Source organism: Cavia porcellus, unplaced genomic scaffold (genome assembly GCF_034190915.1).
Source record: "Cavia porcellus strain 051 isolate PalLab524CR breed Dunkin Hartley unplaced genomic scaffold, mCavPor4.1 scaffold_2, whole genome shotgun sequence".
Classification (NCBI taxonomy): domain Eukaryota; kingdom Metazoa; phylum Chordata; class Mammalia; order Rodentia; family Caviidae; genus Cavia; species Cavia porcellus.
Window position 1 is genome coordinate 2,944,503 of NW_026947485.1, and position 19,508 is coordinate 2,964,010.

Sequence of the window (19,508 nt, forward strand, 5' to 3'; positions counted from 1 at the left end):
TATTTTGTCTTTTTCACGCAGGGTCTCGCTATGCAGTTCTCACTGGCCTTGAGCTCCTTTTGTAGCCCAGCCTGGTCTCGAGCTTGCAAGGATTCCTTTGCCACAGCCTCCTGAGGGCTTGGATGACAGCCCTGCACCACCACACCCAGCTTACCTTTTTATTCCCTAATAAAGCTAAAGCAACAGACTGATAGTGCATGCCCAAGGGGCTCTCGGGAGGTGCTGATCCTGCTGCCTCTGGACTTGCGCTATCCCCAAGCTTGTGCGTGTGTGTGGTTCCCGGCAGCTTCAATTCCACCCAACCTGGCAAACTCAGGGCCTCGATTTCTCCGACTATGGCAGGAAGCCACGCTCAGAGGCTTGCTGCATGGACCTCCTCAGAAGGACAGCTGCAGCTCAAACCCTGAACACAGAGACAGGCACCACAGTCTTCTAGAAGCTCAGCCAGGCAGCAACACAGGCCAGCACTGCCCTGCCAAGACCAACTGCTCCTTGGCCAGCAAGTCCAGTACCCCAGGAAGCTCCAGCGCCAGCGGCTATGAATCCAAGGAGGCCGGGGTTGCTGCAGGATGTCTCAAAAAACACTGAGAAGTGAAAAGATTCCTTCGTCTTCGGGATGGGATGTATAAGCCAAGACAAAAGGCAGAATGTGTACCACAGGACTGCTCGCTGTTTGGCATTCAGTTGATAATAACCTCTTTCTTTTCTTGAGGAATAGAATATTAATTATGAAATTCAGTTCTTTAAATTCTTTTAGTTTTATGAGACTTCTTTGTTTTGCTATGATTATAAAGTGATGAACAAAATTCTGATTTGTGGGATTTATTTCCATCACAGGCTTTGAACAAGTCAAAATTAGACCTGTTCTGATTCTCTTTTACCTTTCTCATCCCAGTTTGTAACCTGCAATTTCTTGAAATGATTTCTCATGAGCCATGTTTGTCTTCGAGGACAGCACGGTAGGTGTTAAATCCTCACCTGTCTAATCACACAAAGGCTGCACGGCTTTGCAGCTCCCTCCTCGTACCAGACGTGCAAGGCACGAGACTGAATAAATGAAGAACTGAGTGAGAACACTAATATTAATCCTGGTGCAGGGCATTATTAAAGCTTCATTTTTTCTATCAAAACATTAAGTAGAATTTCCAATATTTTGTGCACTTATTAGCTCACCCTCAGGACTATCATACATGCTAATTTGGAAATCACTGATGAAGTGACCCAAAATATTTCTTCATATCTCTTTTTTTCTGTTTTGAATCAGGGTCATGCTGTGTAGCCCAAGATGGCCTCAAGCTCAAACCAATCCCCCTGCCTCAGCCTCCTGAATGCTGGGGTTACAGGCCTGTTGTCATGTGTGGCCGTATCTCCTTCTTGTCAGTGGATAGAATTATTTTTTTTTCTTAATTTTCAATTTAGACACAGCAGTGAACACTTTATCCAACTCTTTCTTTCTGGTCATCTCACAAGCTTTCAGGGATAACTGAGCCAACCAGAACTCAAACAAGAGCATCCTCTACAAGGACATAAGCCTGGCACTCTGCTATGCTACTGTCACCACTCCAAGAAAGCTTGCTGTGAAACAGCACGGACAGAAGCAGGAGAGGAAAACAGGCCAGAAAGCGGTACAGCTGGGGCAGGTGTCGGAAAAGCCTGGAGTCCATCGTTCTATCTGTCTTGAGGTAATTCCAGGATTACCTCAAGAGCTTAAAGAATCACAGTGTATGGGAGTATAAGTGCCTGTTCGGCAATCATGAGTTCAATCCCCAATACCAAAAAAATAAGAACTGCAGTGCTCATGCCCCAGTGCAGAGCAAAACACGGGAGCGTCTGAGAGTGGCACCAGGCATGAGCAGGCTGTGAGTCTTCCCAGGGATTTCCCTGTGTGTGGCCGAATGCAAGAACCAGTGATCCTGTCACACAGGAGCAGGGCCCAGCCCTTCTGGGTGTTTTCTCTGTGAGAGTTTGGCAGGATGCTCAGAGCTAAGATCCAGGCAGGACGATGAATCTGTTTCTTTAAAAGATCCCTGGCAGTAGACAGAAGAAAACAGTGAGGGAGACTGACTTGGAAGAACAGCGCTGGGCGAGAACGGGTGCTGTCAGAGGGTCGAATCGGGCTACCCACTGGCTTGGCCTCCGTTCTCGGGGGAAACCACCTGCAGACTGATGGAGTAGTTTTTGGCACTTAACCTGAGGTGACACTAAAGAACTGATAATAGAAAACAGTACAAAGGCTTTTAATGCAGGCCCAGGAGAGCTGCAGGGAAGTGCAGCGGCTCTCAGTGAGAACGAAAAATGGAAGAACTTTTAGCAGATCTGTCTGGAGGAGGGTTTGGGAGGTGGGCAAAATGACATCTCAACAGCTGATCTGAAGGAGCCTCTGCCTCCTGCCCAAAACAGGAAAGAAGGATTTACTGGGCCTGCAGGTGCAGAGCGTGGGTGGCTGTGGAGTCTTGGGGTTGGAGAGGGCTCAGCACATGTGGGGAGAGGGAATGGGAGTTTATCTCTGCAATGAGAAGGACAACACAGGAGTTACTCTTGGAGAGCTAAGTTGTTTGTCCAGGCCCGGTACCAAATCAGGCGGATGTCATGTTACAGACAGTTCAGCCCCAGGGTAGCCGAATCTATCACGGATCAAGTGAGAAAGGCAGAAAGCTCAGGCACCCACTGGCCACAGTGGGGAAGCTGCAGTGTAGACGTCACACTCAGTTTGTTGTTCAGAATGAGGGGCTGGTTTGAAACCCACTTCCTGCAGAAACGAGTCACACTCTAGTATGATCATGAAGATCAGCATAGCTTGCTGTGTGGCATCGAGATGGAGCAATCAGAGAGCCTATAATTGGAATTCGGGAAAGGTACTTTTATAAAAGTCTAAACAGACATGGTTAAAACTGCTCAGTAATACAAAAACCAGAACAGTAAAAATTAATGATTCTGTAAATAACTTTAATAGTGTTTTTATCCCCAAAATACCAAGTCTATAAATGATAAATTGCACATAGGAAAGCAGAGCTCATGAAGCAGGATGGCACATAAGGGTCGAAGGATGCTGGTGTCTATAAAGGGAGAACCACAGGACACAGACAGGTTGGCCACGCCCTGGAGGTCTGAGCTCAGCTGTGAAATGATCAATCCAAGCACTTAGTTGAACTGCTTTGGAACAAGTGCCTTTTGTTCAAAGTGGTTGCCATTTGCTTGTTCCCGGAATGGAACCTAATTACAATTTGGGAATATAAGAGGGAAAAAACCCTACTTTGACTGTTACTAAATGATCAAATCATCTAAAACTGTTCACACTCCTATATTTGTTTGCCTATTGCTTTGCAAATTTTTACTTTTTGCTTCTGCTTTTTAGTCAAAGGGTAGGGAGAAGAAAGTCAATTTTGCTAAGCAATCAGCCCAGCAGGCAGTGAACTATCTTCTACCCCAGCTATGCCAGTGAGGAACAGGGAACACTGGTCTAGAAAAGGAATTGCCTAAGGCCACAAAATAACCAAAGAAAGCCTGCGAGCCCATCTCTATGCTCCATGTTTTTAATCCGTTTTTACACTTTTGCCTTCTCTGCTCTTTGAAAACCTCTTGGTGACTATCAGAATATATTTAGTGGAAGTCGATTCAGTGATTATCCATTATGGAAAAAAAGAATTTAACACCTATCATTTTAAATATAAAATCTGACTAGTTGAATAATTGTGTTAAAAAGATCACAGACTTCCACAGCATAGAAATTCAAAGCCTAGAAGCTGGGCAAAATTCCATACTCGAGATTTATATTAAAAGGTGAACCAATCACATTCTTCAAAGAAACAAAAGTGATTAAGCAATCAAATGATCTTTCATCTACTGAAACATCTGGTGTAATATAAAGAGAATAAATATTACAAGTGCTGTGGCAGCTGTGACCTCTGGTAAATCACTCTGAGTTCCCCAGCACTCTCTGCTAAATGTGAGTGAACAAGAAATTCTCTTGCCATCATGTTCTGGGTTAATATTTTCATATATACTGCTCAAGAATATTGTTCCCAAGTGGAATATGCTCTCTGTCAAATGGCAGACTGTATTCTCTTATGGAGTATATAATTAACCTGCTGAAATTTAAATACTGTAGAGAACATAGCAGCATTACTTATGAAAGATCTCAGTGGTAGGCTGAGTAATAGGACAGGTTTCCTGTAATTTTGTAGTTGAAAATCTTTCACCAAGTTATAATTGTAGCTGGGTGGAATAAACTGGATATACCAGAGATAACTTTTAAAGGAACATCTGTTAACAACTCTGATTTGTACTTTTGTTTAAACCATTTATGTTTTTGTCGTTGTTGTTTGTCTTTTTGAGACAAGATTTCACTATTTAGTTCAGGCTGGTCTCAAACTTTGTAGCCCACACTGGCCTTGAACTCGCAGTGATCCTCCTGCCTCAGTTCCCCAAGTGCTGGGATTATACCACCACACTCGGCTAAATTATATTATTTTAACTTAGTATAAATAATTAGACATTAAATAAAGTTTGTTCATGAAATAATTAAATTATTTTAGGGACTGACCAATTGAAAAACTATATAATTTCACAAATTAGTGACTCATTTATATTAAACTTTTAAAAACTAAGTATAATCTAAAAATGTGAACTATAATAAATTGATATTTTATTTGGAGAAAATAAATTGATTTTTTATCATTGCCAAATTTTAAAACTTTCTGACATCAAATATTAAAATTCAAAGTTTAAATTTTATATGTTAAATAAAAAATGTTCTAGACTTAATTACACAGACTTGGTTCCTACTTTTTAACATAATTCTTTTTCCAAATCAAAATATTGATATCAATATCAATTCTGATGTTTCTAAGTGAATGAAACAAAAAAATTGCCATAATTTCTTTTCAAATTGTTCTTTACAGCAATTTTATAATTGTCATTATGCATACATTATTATGCACCTATATGAACCTCACATGGGAAAAAAATCCACAGTTCTTTTTCAAAAATTCCAAAGCTGTCTTTAAACAACTACTTGAAAGCTGACATTCAGCAAGGACAGTTAAGTTTCATGCTGAAAGATGGATCCTCTGATCACCAAGTCACCATGATAAAATGAAATTACCTGGTATTTTGCTGAATAATTCAACCAGAAATATGATACGTCATTTTCATATTCTTACTTTTTAGGTCTCTTATTACTGTAAAAATTTCAGAACTGAATTAAATCCATTTTAAAGTCAGTTTTGGGGCCCAAATATTTGACAGACTTATTTAAAGATGATACCAAACAAGGTGAATACCCATACTTAAAATTAGATTCTTTTAAATAGAATATGTAAATTGGTCAAAGTAAAAACTTTAAAAATTGAGATTGTGAGATTGATGCTGTGTGTTCTCCTTGATGGTGTATTTAGTAAAGGCAGGCATTTGCTGCTCCTGGTGTCAGGAGTGGGGATAAAGAGCAAATACTCGTTACCTCCATACCTCAGCCTGAAGGGGGTCTTTGCCGTCTGCACTTAGAGACTTCGTGGGGTTCTGACCCTAAATGGCCCTCCTCGGGCTGGGAGCTTGGAGACTTTTCCCTTAATCCTGACCGCACATCCTTTAATTCTAACAAGGCTGCCACTTAGAACACAATCAGCAATATTATCTTCTAATTCAGTAGAAAATTGCACGCTAAAAATGTCTGCTTCTTTGGATACAGAAATAGAAAACGGCTGACAAAGGGACGGCCGCGAAGGTCTGACTCATGGCAGGAAAGCAGCCTGGAGCCCCAGGAAGGCAGAGGACACATCGCTGCCCCAGCGCCGGGGGAGAGCTCCCCAAGTCCGGGCAGAATGGGTCCAGGGAAAGGGCTGCAGGGCACAGGAGGCCTCCAGAGGACACTTCGGAGGCAGAGGGGGAGAAGCTGTTGGCTGAGTGAATCTGGGCGTCAGGAGAGACAGGAGCTGACCATAACTCCCAGCTGATCCGAGTTACTGGGTACTGGGTCGCGTACTGGGCTTTGTTTAACCTCAGCAGTCAGCATCCTTACTACACACAGAGAGAAACAGCTATTCACGTGAGTCTAACGGGAACTTAGCAGACACACAGAAATTCTTTCCAAAAAGAGCTTCTCAGTTTGGACAACCCATGTGTCATTGACAGACACAGGTAGGACAACTCCAAAAGCAAAAAGCATTGGGGAAAAAAGCAAATACTGCTTTGAATGTAAACAACATCCACATATACAAAAAATCCACCATGTGGGGAAAAGAAGCAATATGGCAAATGTAATTTATCACTATACTTAGATTCTGTGGCCACAGGTACAATGTGTAAAACATCACTGCTCACTTAGTGTTATTTAGAAAGAAATATTTAACAGCAGCTCCCTGGGAGGCAGTATTTTAGACACTTGAAATGTACTGGGAGAATAGTCACAGTTGGCTCTCATCAGTGAGCGACTGACGAAAGCTAATAACTGAATGCTACAAACTACACAGCCTTTAAAGGTGATCATGAAAGGGCATCGCCCTGAGCTTGGCTCCTCTCTGGACCCCAACAGACCAGACCAAATCCACATAGTCACTCACAGTAAAGGCCACAAAGCCAAACTGAAACTGTAAGGGGAGAGTAGATCGATTTTCCGTTAAACAAAGGTCATAGTCTGCCTCAGGTGGCTTCGTAAGAAAGCTCCCCTGCCTGCCAAGTGTAGACACTCTGCAGTCCTAGGTATCTGGGAGGCTGAGGCTGGAGGATCACAAATTTGATTGCAACTTGGGCAGTTTAGGTGACCCTGTCTCAAAAATAAAATGCAATATAAAAAGACCTGAGGATGTAGTTCTGTGATTAGAGCCCTCTGGGATTCCGTCTCCAACACAAGAAAGGGCAGGGGAGGGAGAAAGGAAAAGAGGAGGAGCAGGAGACAGGGGGAGAGAGAGAGAGAGAGAGAGAGAGAGAGAGAGAGAGAGAGAGAGAGAGAGAGAGAGAAAGAGAGAGAGAGAAAGGGAGAAGGAGGAAGGGGAGGAAGAGGGAGGGAGAAGGAAGGGAGGAAGGAGAGATGCAGGGAGGAAGGGAGAGAAACACGAAGGACATGTCAGACCAAAGCTGCTTAGCTCATGGCACCAGGGAGCTGAATGAAAGAACAGGGACAGAAAGGAAGGGACAAGTGCCCCAGGTACCAGCCCAGGGCCGAGGGCTACAGGAGCATGGAGAAGCCGTGGGAACCGGCCCCTGTCCTCCCTCCTTGGCTGTGCTGGTGAAGCAGCATAGCTTTCAAGATTTTGCTTCTTGATGACAGTGTCCTTTCACAGCTTCCCTCGCTGATAGTCTTCATATAAATTTACAAGTGATTTTTCCGTTAAACATCATGCCTCTCAGCCAATGAGTGGTCAGGAAGATACAGCTGCTTTTAAGGCCTGGTACCTAGCAGCACCTCTGCTCAGACTATTCCTGGACTGAGTGAGGCAGACACGGAAGACACCCATGTAGTCTGGGAAGTATGGCTGAGTGGAGGACCTTGCTTGGGGTTGGGACCACTTTCCACAGGGTGACTACACGATTTCCGGAAGAAGACATTCAAGAGGTGTCATGACTTCAAAGGGTTTTCCAAGCATGAGGAAGTTGTAAAGATCACCGAATCTGTAGCTGTAGCTGCGATGACAAACAACTTTGCCCTGGGTGTGCAGGAGAAGGACCCTGAGGAGCTCTGGGGGAGGCCCTTAGCAACCGACTAGGGAGCCGCTGATGGAACAGAAAGGCTCGGCTGAACGGGGAGTAAGAGCCAACAAACTGCAGGGGAGGGAAGCAAAGGACCCACCTCACCGAATTCCCAGTAACCGATGTTGCAAAAGCTTCTGCAAACCTCACACATCTTAAAGTGTGAGAACGTGGACCCCATCCGTAGTGGTTTTCAGTTTACAGGGGAATGTTCCTGACACATTAGCCCTTAACAAGGAAATCTATGATGACAGAGGAAACAAACCAAGCAAACCTCCACAGACCTGTTTCTGAAAACACGTCCTCACAAAGCCCTGGGAGAGCTCTCAGGAGACTCGAGAAGGGGCATCACAGGAGAGGACGGCTACCCCCCCAAGAGCTCCCAGTGGGACATAACTTGAGCAGGAGACAGTGACACTGATGGTCCTGACCAGTAGGCCAATGCTGTGCTGTGCCTCAGTTTGACAAACAGGAACACCATAGCATAATCCCATGAGGTCCTCATAACCGCCCCAGTGAACAAGACAAGGATTTAATTCATTTAACAGAAAGTGCAATTAAGAAACATCTCCCAAATTCAGAGTTAGGTCTTTAGACAACATTTCTCATAAAAAGAATTCCATGAAGAGGAAAAAAACAAACCCAGTGTTCCTTCAACCCTTCAACTTTTTAGATTTCTAAAAATCTAAAAAGTATTCTTAGTTTTAAATTTACACAAAAATGGAACCTCATCTTCATTTCATGTGCAGGATTTAATTAGACTCCCTGCAGTGAACTCCTAAGCTTGTCCCGGGTGAGGGAGGGTGGGGTGTTCTACTTTAGATGTAGTGATGCCTCCATGTTCTTGGCTTTTCTGCATTGCTCTTTGTTCTTAGCTTTAAAAATACTGAAAACATATTTCTGAGTTACATAACTGTAGCGATGTTCTTGTTGGCATCCTCGTCTTCACGGAGCCAACACATATGGCATAAGGTATCCCCGTGTGTCTAAAGTGCTTGAGTCACAAGATGAACTCCAGCTTTTCAGCGTCTGAGGGGACCTGGGGAAGACCTGTGCAGCATCGAGTGACCGGGGGAGGAGTGGAGGAAGGCCCAGCTGTTCCGGGTCTTTAATGATGCAAACTGTTCAGTTGCGCCCTTACACAGCATCTACTCTGTTTAATTGCACCAACGTTGTACTAGCAGGTTCCTTTCTTTACCTCCCACACTGGGAAAGTGAAAGCAAAAGTGTAAATCCCAGTCTGCACATCTGAACATAACTAGGTGAATCCAATAAGGTCCTCAAGAGGCAGCTTTATTTAAAAATACTTCCAGATATCTGGGGGTACAATTGTTAAATCTGATTTGTCAAAAGATCTCAATCAAATTATCTGGTTACTTTTCAAAGGACCTCAAGTACCTTGCTTCCTTCCGTCTCTTCCTTCTTTTTCTCCTTCCTCCCTCCTCTTCTCCCTCCCTTCCTTTCTCTCCTGTTTTCCTTTCTTTCCTGTCTGGTAAAAGAACGCCATCTTGCAGCACTGATTACAGAAATAACTCGGGCTCTCTCCACACACTCTGCCTCTTCCCCTCTGTGTGACAGCGAGGACCCAGCTAGCAAGCCCTAACTAGACACAAGCCTGCGCGCTTGGCCTTCTCGGCTGTGGAACTGCAAGTCCAATAACCTGCTGTTCATTGTGAATTACCATTCTCAGCTACTAAGTGACTAAGAATGAAGGTGCTGCAGAAGACCGATGGCACACACAGCGAGTTGCTTAAACAACAGAAAGCACCGTCTCACTGCACTGGACGCTGGAAGCCCGGCCGAAGGTGTCACAGGCCTGGTTCCCTCGCAGAGATGTGACCAGTGAGGGCGGTGAAGGGGAAAAGCACAAAATAACATCGCAATAAAAGGTCCGTCACCGTGAATCTCCCTCAAAGCAGGCCCTCCTGCGGCTGGGGGTTTAGCTCAGTGGCAGAAGAGCCTGCCTGGCAAGCAGCAGGCCATAAGTTTGATCCCCAGTACAAAAGAGAGGGGGGACCTCCAGCTTTGCTTCAGAAGGGGCAACAGCAGTGGCACAGGGTGCCGGAAGCGAGGCAGGATTTTGAGGGAGTTTTAACTGCAATCTGTGTTTTACTGCGATGGTTTTCTTTCTAAGTATAAACACAAGGCTCCGCTGTATACCGGGCCTCTCTCCCAGCTCTGCGGTCTGCTGGCGGTCTGGCGTCTCTGGCTTCCTCTCCACATGCCCCTCATCACACGTGTCCGTGCATTAGGACACCGGTCAGGCCGCATCAGAGGCCGCCTCCCGACCTAACACCCTCTGCACTGACCCCTCTCCCAAGGAGGTCGCAGTCAGAGGTGCTGGAAGTTATGGCTTCGCTGTATAAATTTTGGCAAAACAGAATTCATCCCATAATGGGCAACTGGTGTAACGAACTCACAAAACAGAGCTCAAGCTACCGATAAAGAAATGAGCAAAGGTTACAGTAATATTTGAGTACAAAACTCTACAGGGAAATTAAATGAATGTGTAAATTTAGCTTAAAAATTGCCCCCTACATCCTTTGTCGTTCTTCTTTGTGAATCCTGTAAATAAGAACAGATTTGTATTGCTAGGAAACAGGAAGTAAAACCAAATCCCCATCATGGTCTAGTGGGATTTTACATGGCTAAAATGATTTCCTTAAAGAAAAAAGCTGTTTTTTCCAATTTATTAAAATTGGATTTCCTCCGATTTCCTCCCTAACAGGAATGATGCCAGACCTCCCTTCTGCCCTGAACTGCATCTAGAGTGCTTTGGTGAGAACCACACTCAGGAGTCCTGAGCTCGAACAGCAATGTCGCATGCCTACACAGTGCCTTCAAAACTCCACACTCATAACTTGAAGGAGCCATTTTTGCTCATCTACCCTCCCTCCCCATATAAATCTGAATAAATCATAACACGCCACACCTTGCATATGTTACAAAATGCTTCCCTCCCCTCAGGGATATCATCTAGACTGACACTGTTCCAACCCGAGCCCTCCCCACGGCCCGCGTTCGTGGCCGTTTTTCTGGCTCCCTTCGTCCTCCTAAGACGTGCTGCCCCTCCCCAGCTTCTTGCTCCTGCTCTGGGCCAGCTGCCACCTTCTCTTCCTGTGGCCGAACCTGTGCGCTGTAAGAGCTCCATCTCACCAGCTGCCCAGGTTCAGTGCAGTCTTCCCGTTACTCATCTTGGAATGTGGGTGATTTTCTTTTCGTGTAATTTTATTATCTCAAGTTTTAGGACGCAGTGTGCTGCATACATCTTCTAGGCCTCCTGCATGAACTTTCTAAATTGACTCTGCAAGGAAGAGAAGCAACATGGAAGCGATGGGCATATAAAATAATCTGATATTCATTTCTATAAAAATCAATTGTATTTTTCTAAACGTACATATATTAGTCATGTGATAAATGTATCGTTTTTGCATGTCTCCCTTTAGCATTAGCACCATTACAGCTCACAACATAGAGTTCTAAAGAAGCAGATTTGCATCTGCCCCCCCATGAGCTCCTGCCATTATCAGTCAATCAAAAATCAAGCTAAGCCCCTTGACATAATTGGAAGTTTCAAAGTGATTGGAAGAGCACACTTTCCTGTTACATATGTCAAAGCTCGATGAGGGAAACACCATGGGAACAGAAAGGTCAAGGGCTAATCCACTCCACAGTCATTAAAGATCACATTTAAATAGCTTCGGAAGCTTCAAGGTTTGGAAAGCTGTCATCAGGTTCCCCGCCAGAGCAAGGTGCCTGTAACGCGGCAGCTGCTCTCCCTGGGAAAGGAGGAACACACCTGCTTCCAGCGAGCCCAGAGGGATTTTTGGTTTTCAAAGTTCATTTCATCTTGCACATATTTATTTTAAACAAATCTAGTTCAATTTGGGGGCAGAAACTTTTTTTGTGTCATGGAGTTTGATAGTATAAGTGAGCCTCTTTGCATTGCATTGTAATACTATACACGTAAGACAAATCGTAGTAGTTTATACATCATCATTGTGGTAAATAGTGGAGGAAAAGCAGCCCGGGTTTATCCTGAGAAAATCACCACGCCCTCAACAGAGTGCATGGAGATAATTATCTTGAGAACTGAGGCCACGAGGTGAACAGATTTTGCCTCCAGATAAGATAACTGCATTTTGCTACTCCGTTTTGGCAGTGTAAGGCTATTTATTGCAGGCTGTAAACACCGATATTTAAAACACGCTACAGGTGTGCTATAATTAAAACAGCATCCAATGGACACATACACGTATGTATCCATAACTCCATAAATAAGTCAGTGGGGTGGAGCAGAGTGCACAAACCATTCTGAGTATGCATGTGTTTGTGTATTCACTGTGTAACAAATACTGTAGTAAGAAAACTGGTTTTACATTAAATCATTTCAGTGAAGCTACTGACACACCATAAACCTATGAAGCAATATCCACCCCGGAGAGGAGAAAGTGCCAACCTGGCCCAAACCCTCACCAGAGGAAGCAGTCTGTGAAGAGTTGCCAATGCCACCGCTTGGTGTGGTGGAGAGAGTCACCATCTGCAAAAGAGCTGCCCTGCACGTGCGGAAAGTTTGCAGAAATACTTTGGAAAGATACTTGTTGATTCTAATAAACTACAAAATACACAGTTTCCTAAATATAGGAGGACAAAGAGGGAGGTCACATCCTTTGCCCTAGAAATAAAGGCAAATAAGATCAGATTGCAATAGTATTTATCACATTATTTTGAGTAACAAATATTAGAAATAGCAGTGATGCTTATTGGAGATGCTGCATAAGTTATGTGATGCCCACGTTACCAGCTCTCCTGCTAATAAGTGAACCGGAGCCGTGAAACCAACCTGCAAAGCAGGTAATTACCAGGCAGGGAGTCGGTGAGACACAGCTGATTACTCTGTTTCATACAGTCAAGCCTGGGGATGGCACACACCCAGTGTATAGTCTACAGTCTACAGGGAAGTCCAGACTGAGGCTTAGGGTTTAGTTTAAGTGAAGTTGAGTATAGAAAGACCCAGACATCTGGAATGGTTTAACACTTTATATTGCTGCTGTGCTGACAGTCTGTTAAGTATTTGTTTTAGAGAAGAGAAAGACAGGAGTAAGTTATTCCCTGTGAGTATGCTGGTTTTTAAAGGGGGAAATAAACTCAAGTGCTAAAATAGTAACAGCGATTACGAGTCCTTCCCGAAATTCAGCGACACTGCTCCCTTCAGGAAAAGCGTTTCCTGCTCCCCACTAAGTTCTGACCAGGAGCTGAGCGGGGTGTAAGGAAGGCATGGGTCAGCCGCACCCCACTTCCTGCTGTCCCCTGACTGCTGAGGTCTCTGCCTACCTTAGGAAAATCTTCCTGGCATCAGGAGAATTCCAATCACACAGGACAATTCGTAATTGCTATGTAACCGTCGCACCTTCCCAAGGACAGTGTTCACACAAGGCTTGTCATTAGGTGCATATTCCAGACGGAAACCAACTTCATGGTTCTGACACAGGAAGTTGTGATTTTGTCACTTTCAGGATCACTAAGTAAGATACACTGATAACCAAACTCAGAGGAGCCGTAGGCTCTGTGGCTATAACTAAGGAAGTAAATATGTCAGACATGCTGGTGCACACCTGTGACCCCAGCATTAGGGAGCCTGAGGCAGGAGATCGCCCCAAGTTTGAGGCCATCCTGGTCTATGTAATGAATTTAGGGTCATCCTGAACTACAAAACGAGGCCCTGCCTCAAAAAACAAACCAAACAAAAACCTAAATAAAATGTTCCGGGTTGTATTGCACCGTCTTCCAAATGGTGTTGAAGGACACACACCAGCGTGCCTGTGTTGAGAGGAAGAGCTGTTACCGAGGTGCTAAGTCAACCAGGTAAGGAGTGTGGCTCCCAGCACAGTGTCCTTGTGGCCTGATGAGAACGGCGACTGGGGTACACATACACAGAGGCAGGCGAGAAGACCTCGCAATGGAGTGAAGTGGAGAGAGAAACCAGCCCACGCACCTTCGTCCTGGACCTCAGCCTGCCAACACAGGAAGCACCTCTGTCCTGGACCTCGGCCTACTGAACACAGGAACACAGTTCTGCTGCTGGAGCCACCCAGTCTGTGGTGATTTGTTACAGCAGCCTCAGTGGACGATTATCACACACACACAGGCACACAGTCACACAGGCAGCAGGCACACACCTGTGTGTACGTGTATCGTATATTTACTAGTGAATAATGGTAATGTTTGTACTACATGTGTCTACCTATTTGCACTTGCTATGTTGCTCTGTGTTTGATAAACACTCTAGATTCTAACTCTCACCCACGAGTTGTACATAACACTACATCACTTTACTTAGCAGAATGAAGGTTACATGGTGATCTGAGGTAGAAGTCCCTACTTCACCTAAGGACACAAAAGTATCTGAAATGGGGCTGTAAAGAGGCCAGCCATGCAGCATTGCTTTTTCTTAGCCTCTGTCCTGTTCTCCTCCCACATCTGCTGTGAGGACAGAGAATATCTGCTACAAATGATTGTAGATTGATGGCCCTAGAAAAATGGAAGCATGTACCAAGAGGTCAAGCCATGGAAGCAGCTGCTCCTGGATCGTGTTTTATTACTGTGGATTAGACTGGGGTGATGCAAAACCATTTAACATGGCCCTGGACCCCCGAGGAAAGTGGGAGCCTGCTCAAGTGTGCGGGAGTCAGCAGCACTAATAAGGAATCACAATGCTCTGGAAAACCTACTGGGAAGTCCTCACTGCTCGGAATCAGAAGAAAAAACTCACACTGAGGGACAGGATTTGCGACCAGGACGCCTGGCAGTTTGTTCTCCATAGAGAAGTAATTCTTAAAAAGTAGTGAGTTTATCCTGAACAAGGTTTTTAAAAAGGCACAGCAGACAGGAAAACTTTAGCACATGGAACTTGATTTCTCCAGATTGTGCATGCTCAGAGAGACCAATGTCACTCTCAAACATTGGTTATTGGCTGGATCTAAAAGCCTTAGCTACTGCAAGGATGTGTGGCCTTCTTGAGGCCCCCAGGACATGAACAGACACTCAGCACGCGCGCAGGTAAATTCCACAGGGTGGGGGCAGTGAAGGGACATGTGTCTAAGATCCCGCTGCTGTTGCTCTTTTGTGGTACGAGGTGCTCTGCCATTGAGCCACATGCTCAGACCTTTTTTACACAGTTATTTTATTTGCTTGCTTAATTTTGAGACAGAGTCTCTCCAGATTGCCCAGGACAGCCTAGAACTTGCAATCTTCCTGACTCAGCCTCCTGAGTAGCTGAAATTACAGTCATCACTACCATGCCCTGCTGCGTATAAAGGCTGACAAGTAAATGAAATGTTGAGATGCATTGCCACAGTTGAACTATAGCGTGGGGTATACAGACATTTAGTCTGAAAGACACGAGCTCTACCTGCTCTTGGTGCTCTTGGCCCCTTGGTGCATAAGCAAATTTCCCTACAACTCCAACACACGCAGGCCATCAGTTCCATCCTGGACTCTCCCAAGCTCTTTCTAAGTGTTTCTGGAATTTATGCAGCTCACAGTCTCTTGGTTCCTGTGCTGCTTGAATGCTTCCTCTCTTCTGTGAGTCTTTGTTCACCTCTGCGGTACCCCAAATGTGGAAGAGTCATTTCCCAAGATGTTACTCCCATACATAACAGCCACATCCTCACGTGTGCACCTGTGAATCTGGCAGGTTTTACTCCAAGTCTGGTAGGCGGGGTCACACAGTGCCGGGGACAGCAGCGACAGGACAGCAGGACCAGAACATATGAGCTCTTCCAGACTCCTGTGGGCCCGCACTGCAGGCTTGCCCTGCCTCCCACCATGCAGCCCTCAGCTTGGGACCTTCGCTGCCCTCTCCTTTGATAGGGGGTACTCAGCTCACACACACACACACACACACACACACACACACACACACACACATTCTCAGTCACACACAGAATTCCTTTCACACAGAAGCACTAGGAACTCTTTTCTGGAAACTTCTTGCAAATGACTTCCTGGCTGACGTCACTCGGGAGATTTTCACTCATGGTGACAGTTCCTACAGTCAGTGACGTGCTACATTTCTGAGTCATTTTAATATCACTGTCAGTTATGCTGTTACCTGCACGACCCTGAATTCTTCCCAGCCAAGAGTCTCTTCCACCAGCCCATCTCTGCTGCTTATTTCCAGTCCAGACCTAGTGACCACCAGCAGCTCTGACCCTTCAATGCTTTTGATTGTGATCATCTCAGCCTCTGACTATTGTAATCACAAATATCAAGTTCAGTCATCCAAGTATTGTAACTCTCTTTCAGTTTTCCTCACAACCCAAAAAGTTTTATTTGTAATCCCACTGAGATGTTATTGGAATCCCAGCAAGTTAATTCTAATCCACCACCACCAATGCAACTCACCACGAGAGTAAAGCCACCAAGACACGTTCCAAGTTAAAGGCAGCCAAGGGGTGGGTCCTAAGTCCCATCCCTGTGAGGACATGCAGACAGAGGCCCAGATCCTAGGCCTCTCCCAGAATTTATCATCTTGTGAAGAAGGGGGGTGACTCAGGGATGAGTGACAGTGAGGATGGCAGGAATTATGTGAGTAACTTGAGCTGGCTGGCCAGGTGCAAGAATGGCATCTCTGTAAATTGCAGAGATAAAGATATGCAGAAGGATCAATTTACATAATCCAATTAAGGTAGCAAGGGAATTGTGTTGGGAGGCTGTTGCTTAGGTTTCTGATATGCAAACTCTTGTGCCCTGGGCAGTCATAGCCTCTTTATCTTGAGGCTCATACCCATCTGACATTCCAGGAGCTCTTACATCTCAGTCCTCATATCCTCATACCCTGCACATATCCTGTATGAGAACACTGCAAGGAAACAGGACTGTCTGTTGGCTTTAGAGATTACGTATTAGCACCGCTGCCTTATTTGCAAGGCTTAGAGGCAATTGAGGAGAGAAGGAAATACCTTAGCCAGCATTTTACTTATCAGTATAAGGAAGTGAGTCTCCAAATAAGCAAAGTCACAGTGATTGTGTTGCATTCAAAGAGAGTCACTGGAGTTGTCTCCCACATCTGATCACCGCTAATATCTGTCTGCAAAAACACTAGTGTTACCAGCTCTGGGCTACTTCATTTTACCTTCCCTCTTGTAACCCCTGCCATGGCACTTCTTTAGTTTCTCTGTTGTTTGTTTTGGTTTTTTGACACAGGATCTTACTACCTGGTTCAGGCTTCCCTCAAACTTGTGACAGTCCTCCTGCTTCAGCCTCCTTAGTGCTGGGATTACAGGTGTGCACTGCCAAGCCTGGCCTCTAGCTCCTTAATCCATGTTGTACCCCACAACAATTGTTACATTCCTTCCCTTACTTAAACCCCTGATGCACTCTCTTGGGTTCTACCATGTTTATTTGACAAAAACCACAGGTCTGGTTACTTCAGTCTGGTATTCTCAGTGGTCCACAAACACAGCTGAGCCTGGCTGCAGAGGGCACACTCCGCGGGGAGTCCCCCCTCTACACCGGCACCACCAGCCAGAAGAGGATGCTGTTCCTGCCTGCTGGTTCTGCTACAGGGTTTTTTAAGTTCTAAATCATTAAATAATCTGCGGAAGTTACGCGCTGTTGTGCTGCCCGCTCCCTGCAGTCCCATAAGCTGGCCTTGCCTGGCTCAGGCCATCCAAGAGAGTCCAGGCTCACAGCACGGCTTGCTTCCCTGCTCGCCACCTCCCTGTGATCTGCCTGCCTCCCACTGTTCCAGAGCAGTGCGGCGAACCTTGGAGAGATGAGGGTCCAAGGTGCACCCCAAATCCTCTTATTTACCTCAGAATGCCAGCCTGAATACTGATGTTTTGGTTTAGAAAAAATAACTCACACGTTAATATTTTTCATTCTAAAAGAGAACAAACAACAGGCATGCAAAGACGCTCCACTGCTGCCCACGGGAGCAGTCTGCACCCCTTTTCTTTCTGTGATGGGCCTTCACCCTTCTGCTCACAAAGTCAGAGTGCTAGAATTCTCCCCCCAGCAGCTGCCCTTAACTCCCCTTAGACTGACTCTGCCGGAGCCTCACTGTAAGATGGTTCTGTACCTCGTCACGGAAAGCCAGCGGCCACATTCTCCTTTTGTGTCTTCCTTTCAGAAAATATACAGATTCACTCTTATATGTCTTCTCTTCTCTCTAATCCACACCCTTCACTTCTCTCTAATCCACACCCTTCACTTGATAACCACCTCAGTCTCCCAAAACTGCTTCTGTCAAACGACTTCTCTGGCACTGAACCCAACCGTCCTCCTCCGACTGTATGACTGCTGACCTTGTCCTCCTTCTGGGTATCTTAACAGCGATTAGCTAGTCATTCTTCAGACTCATCACACGTTGTTTTCATATAAAGCATTTCTGAATTTACATAATTGTTCCGGGACCTTACTGGATAACATCCCCTTACACCCACCCATCCTTTACTCCCACTGCCCACAGCCCAGGAATTCAGGCAGGGAGGATGGTTGGGTTGCCCTCTTCCAAGTTTGAGACCTCAAATGCAAGTCCCCAGAATACCTGTAAGTCCATCGATGCCAGCTGTCTGCTGGGTTGTGTCTCTCCCTCTGCGGGCGCCTCTGTGATTTTCCACCTGGTCTCTTTGTGTTTCCTCACAGCATGGCGCTGGCTTCGTGGAATGAGCAGGCCTGGCGGGAGCTGAGCCTTTCCTGAGCTGACTGCAAAGTCACACACCGTCACTTCCCCTAACTCTGCTGCAGGAGCAGGAACTATAGTGCCCGTCCCTCTCCCCATTTCTCCAGGAGGCGCGGAGACCCACACCCAGTGGAAGGATTGCCAAGGTTGAGTTGTAAGAGCGGGGATGACAGATAGTGCAGCCATTTAGGGAGACTCAGCCATCCACACCCACTGTGTAGCCACGGTGAGAAATGCCCTTGTTCTCCACCTACCTATTGATGGATTCACTAGACATCCTCATGCTTCTTGATGCAAGGTGAGCCTCTGGCACACTTGTCACATCAGCTCTGTTCTAACAACAAGAGCAGCACGTGTGTGTTCGTAGCTGTGGCACAATAGGAACTGGGCTCTTGGTCTTGGTACCCGATTCCTGACATGGAGCTCCTCAGTCCCTAGGAGTTTCTGGGATCATAGGTGAGTTTTTGTTCTAATGAGATGAGCTTGGAAAGCATCTAGATAGCTGAAGAATGGGGCTGATTTCCTGAAAAGCCATCTGTATTAGAAGCTCATGACTTTCAGCTTCAAGCCCCACTGCCCCCACGCAGGAGGGGTTGGAGAGTGAGCTGATCCTTTATCATTCCTGTGTAATGAGCCTCCCATAAAAATTCCTCAGCAATGAGGTTTTGGAACTTCTGGATTAGGGAAGATGAGGTTGGGGGGGCATCATAGCCAAAGAGCCCTCGGAAGTCCCACAACCCATCCCTGCCCCCAGTAGACTTTGCCTTGTGGATCTTTTGTATTTGGTTGTTCCTGAATGGCATCTTTTTTTTTTAAATCGGTACTGGGGATGGAACTCACAACCATGCACTTACAAAGCAGGCGCTTATGCCGCTGAGCTAAATCCCCAGTCCCATGGCATCCTTTTAATGAGCACGTAATAATAAATAGCATCTTCTTGAGTTCTATGAAACTGGCAAATTATGGAACCCAAGGATCAAGCCACAAGAAACCCTGCTTTAGAGCCAGTCATGAAAAATACTGGAGGCCAGGCACTTGTAGCTGGGATCTAACATGACAACAGCCTAGAGTCCCCAGCCTGTGAGCTCTGTGATGACTCAGGGTAGTGAGTGTGAACACAGAACTGTACTGTTGGACA

The 19,508-nt window shown here is 45.6% G+C and overlaps 1 long non-coding RNA gene across 1 annotated transcript in view; it reads right to left on the reverse strand.

The window, feature by feature from the left end:
• Positions 1–8,980: 8,980 nt before the first annotated feature.
• Positions 8,981–19,508, reverse strand: part of LOC134473313 (uncharacterized) — a 38,655-nt gene continuing 28,127 nt past the window's right edge. Inside the window, exon 3 of the long non-coding RNA XR_010043524.1 lies at positions 8,981–10,987. This is a non-coding gene — a long non-coding RNA (uncharacterized LOC134473313). The remainder of the gene's footprint in view (positions 10,988–19,508) is intronic.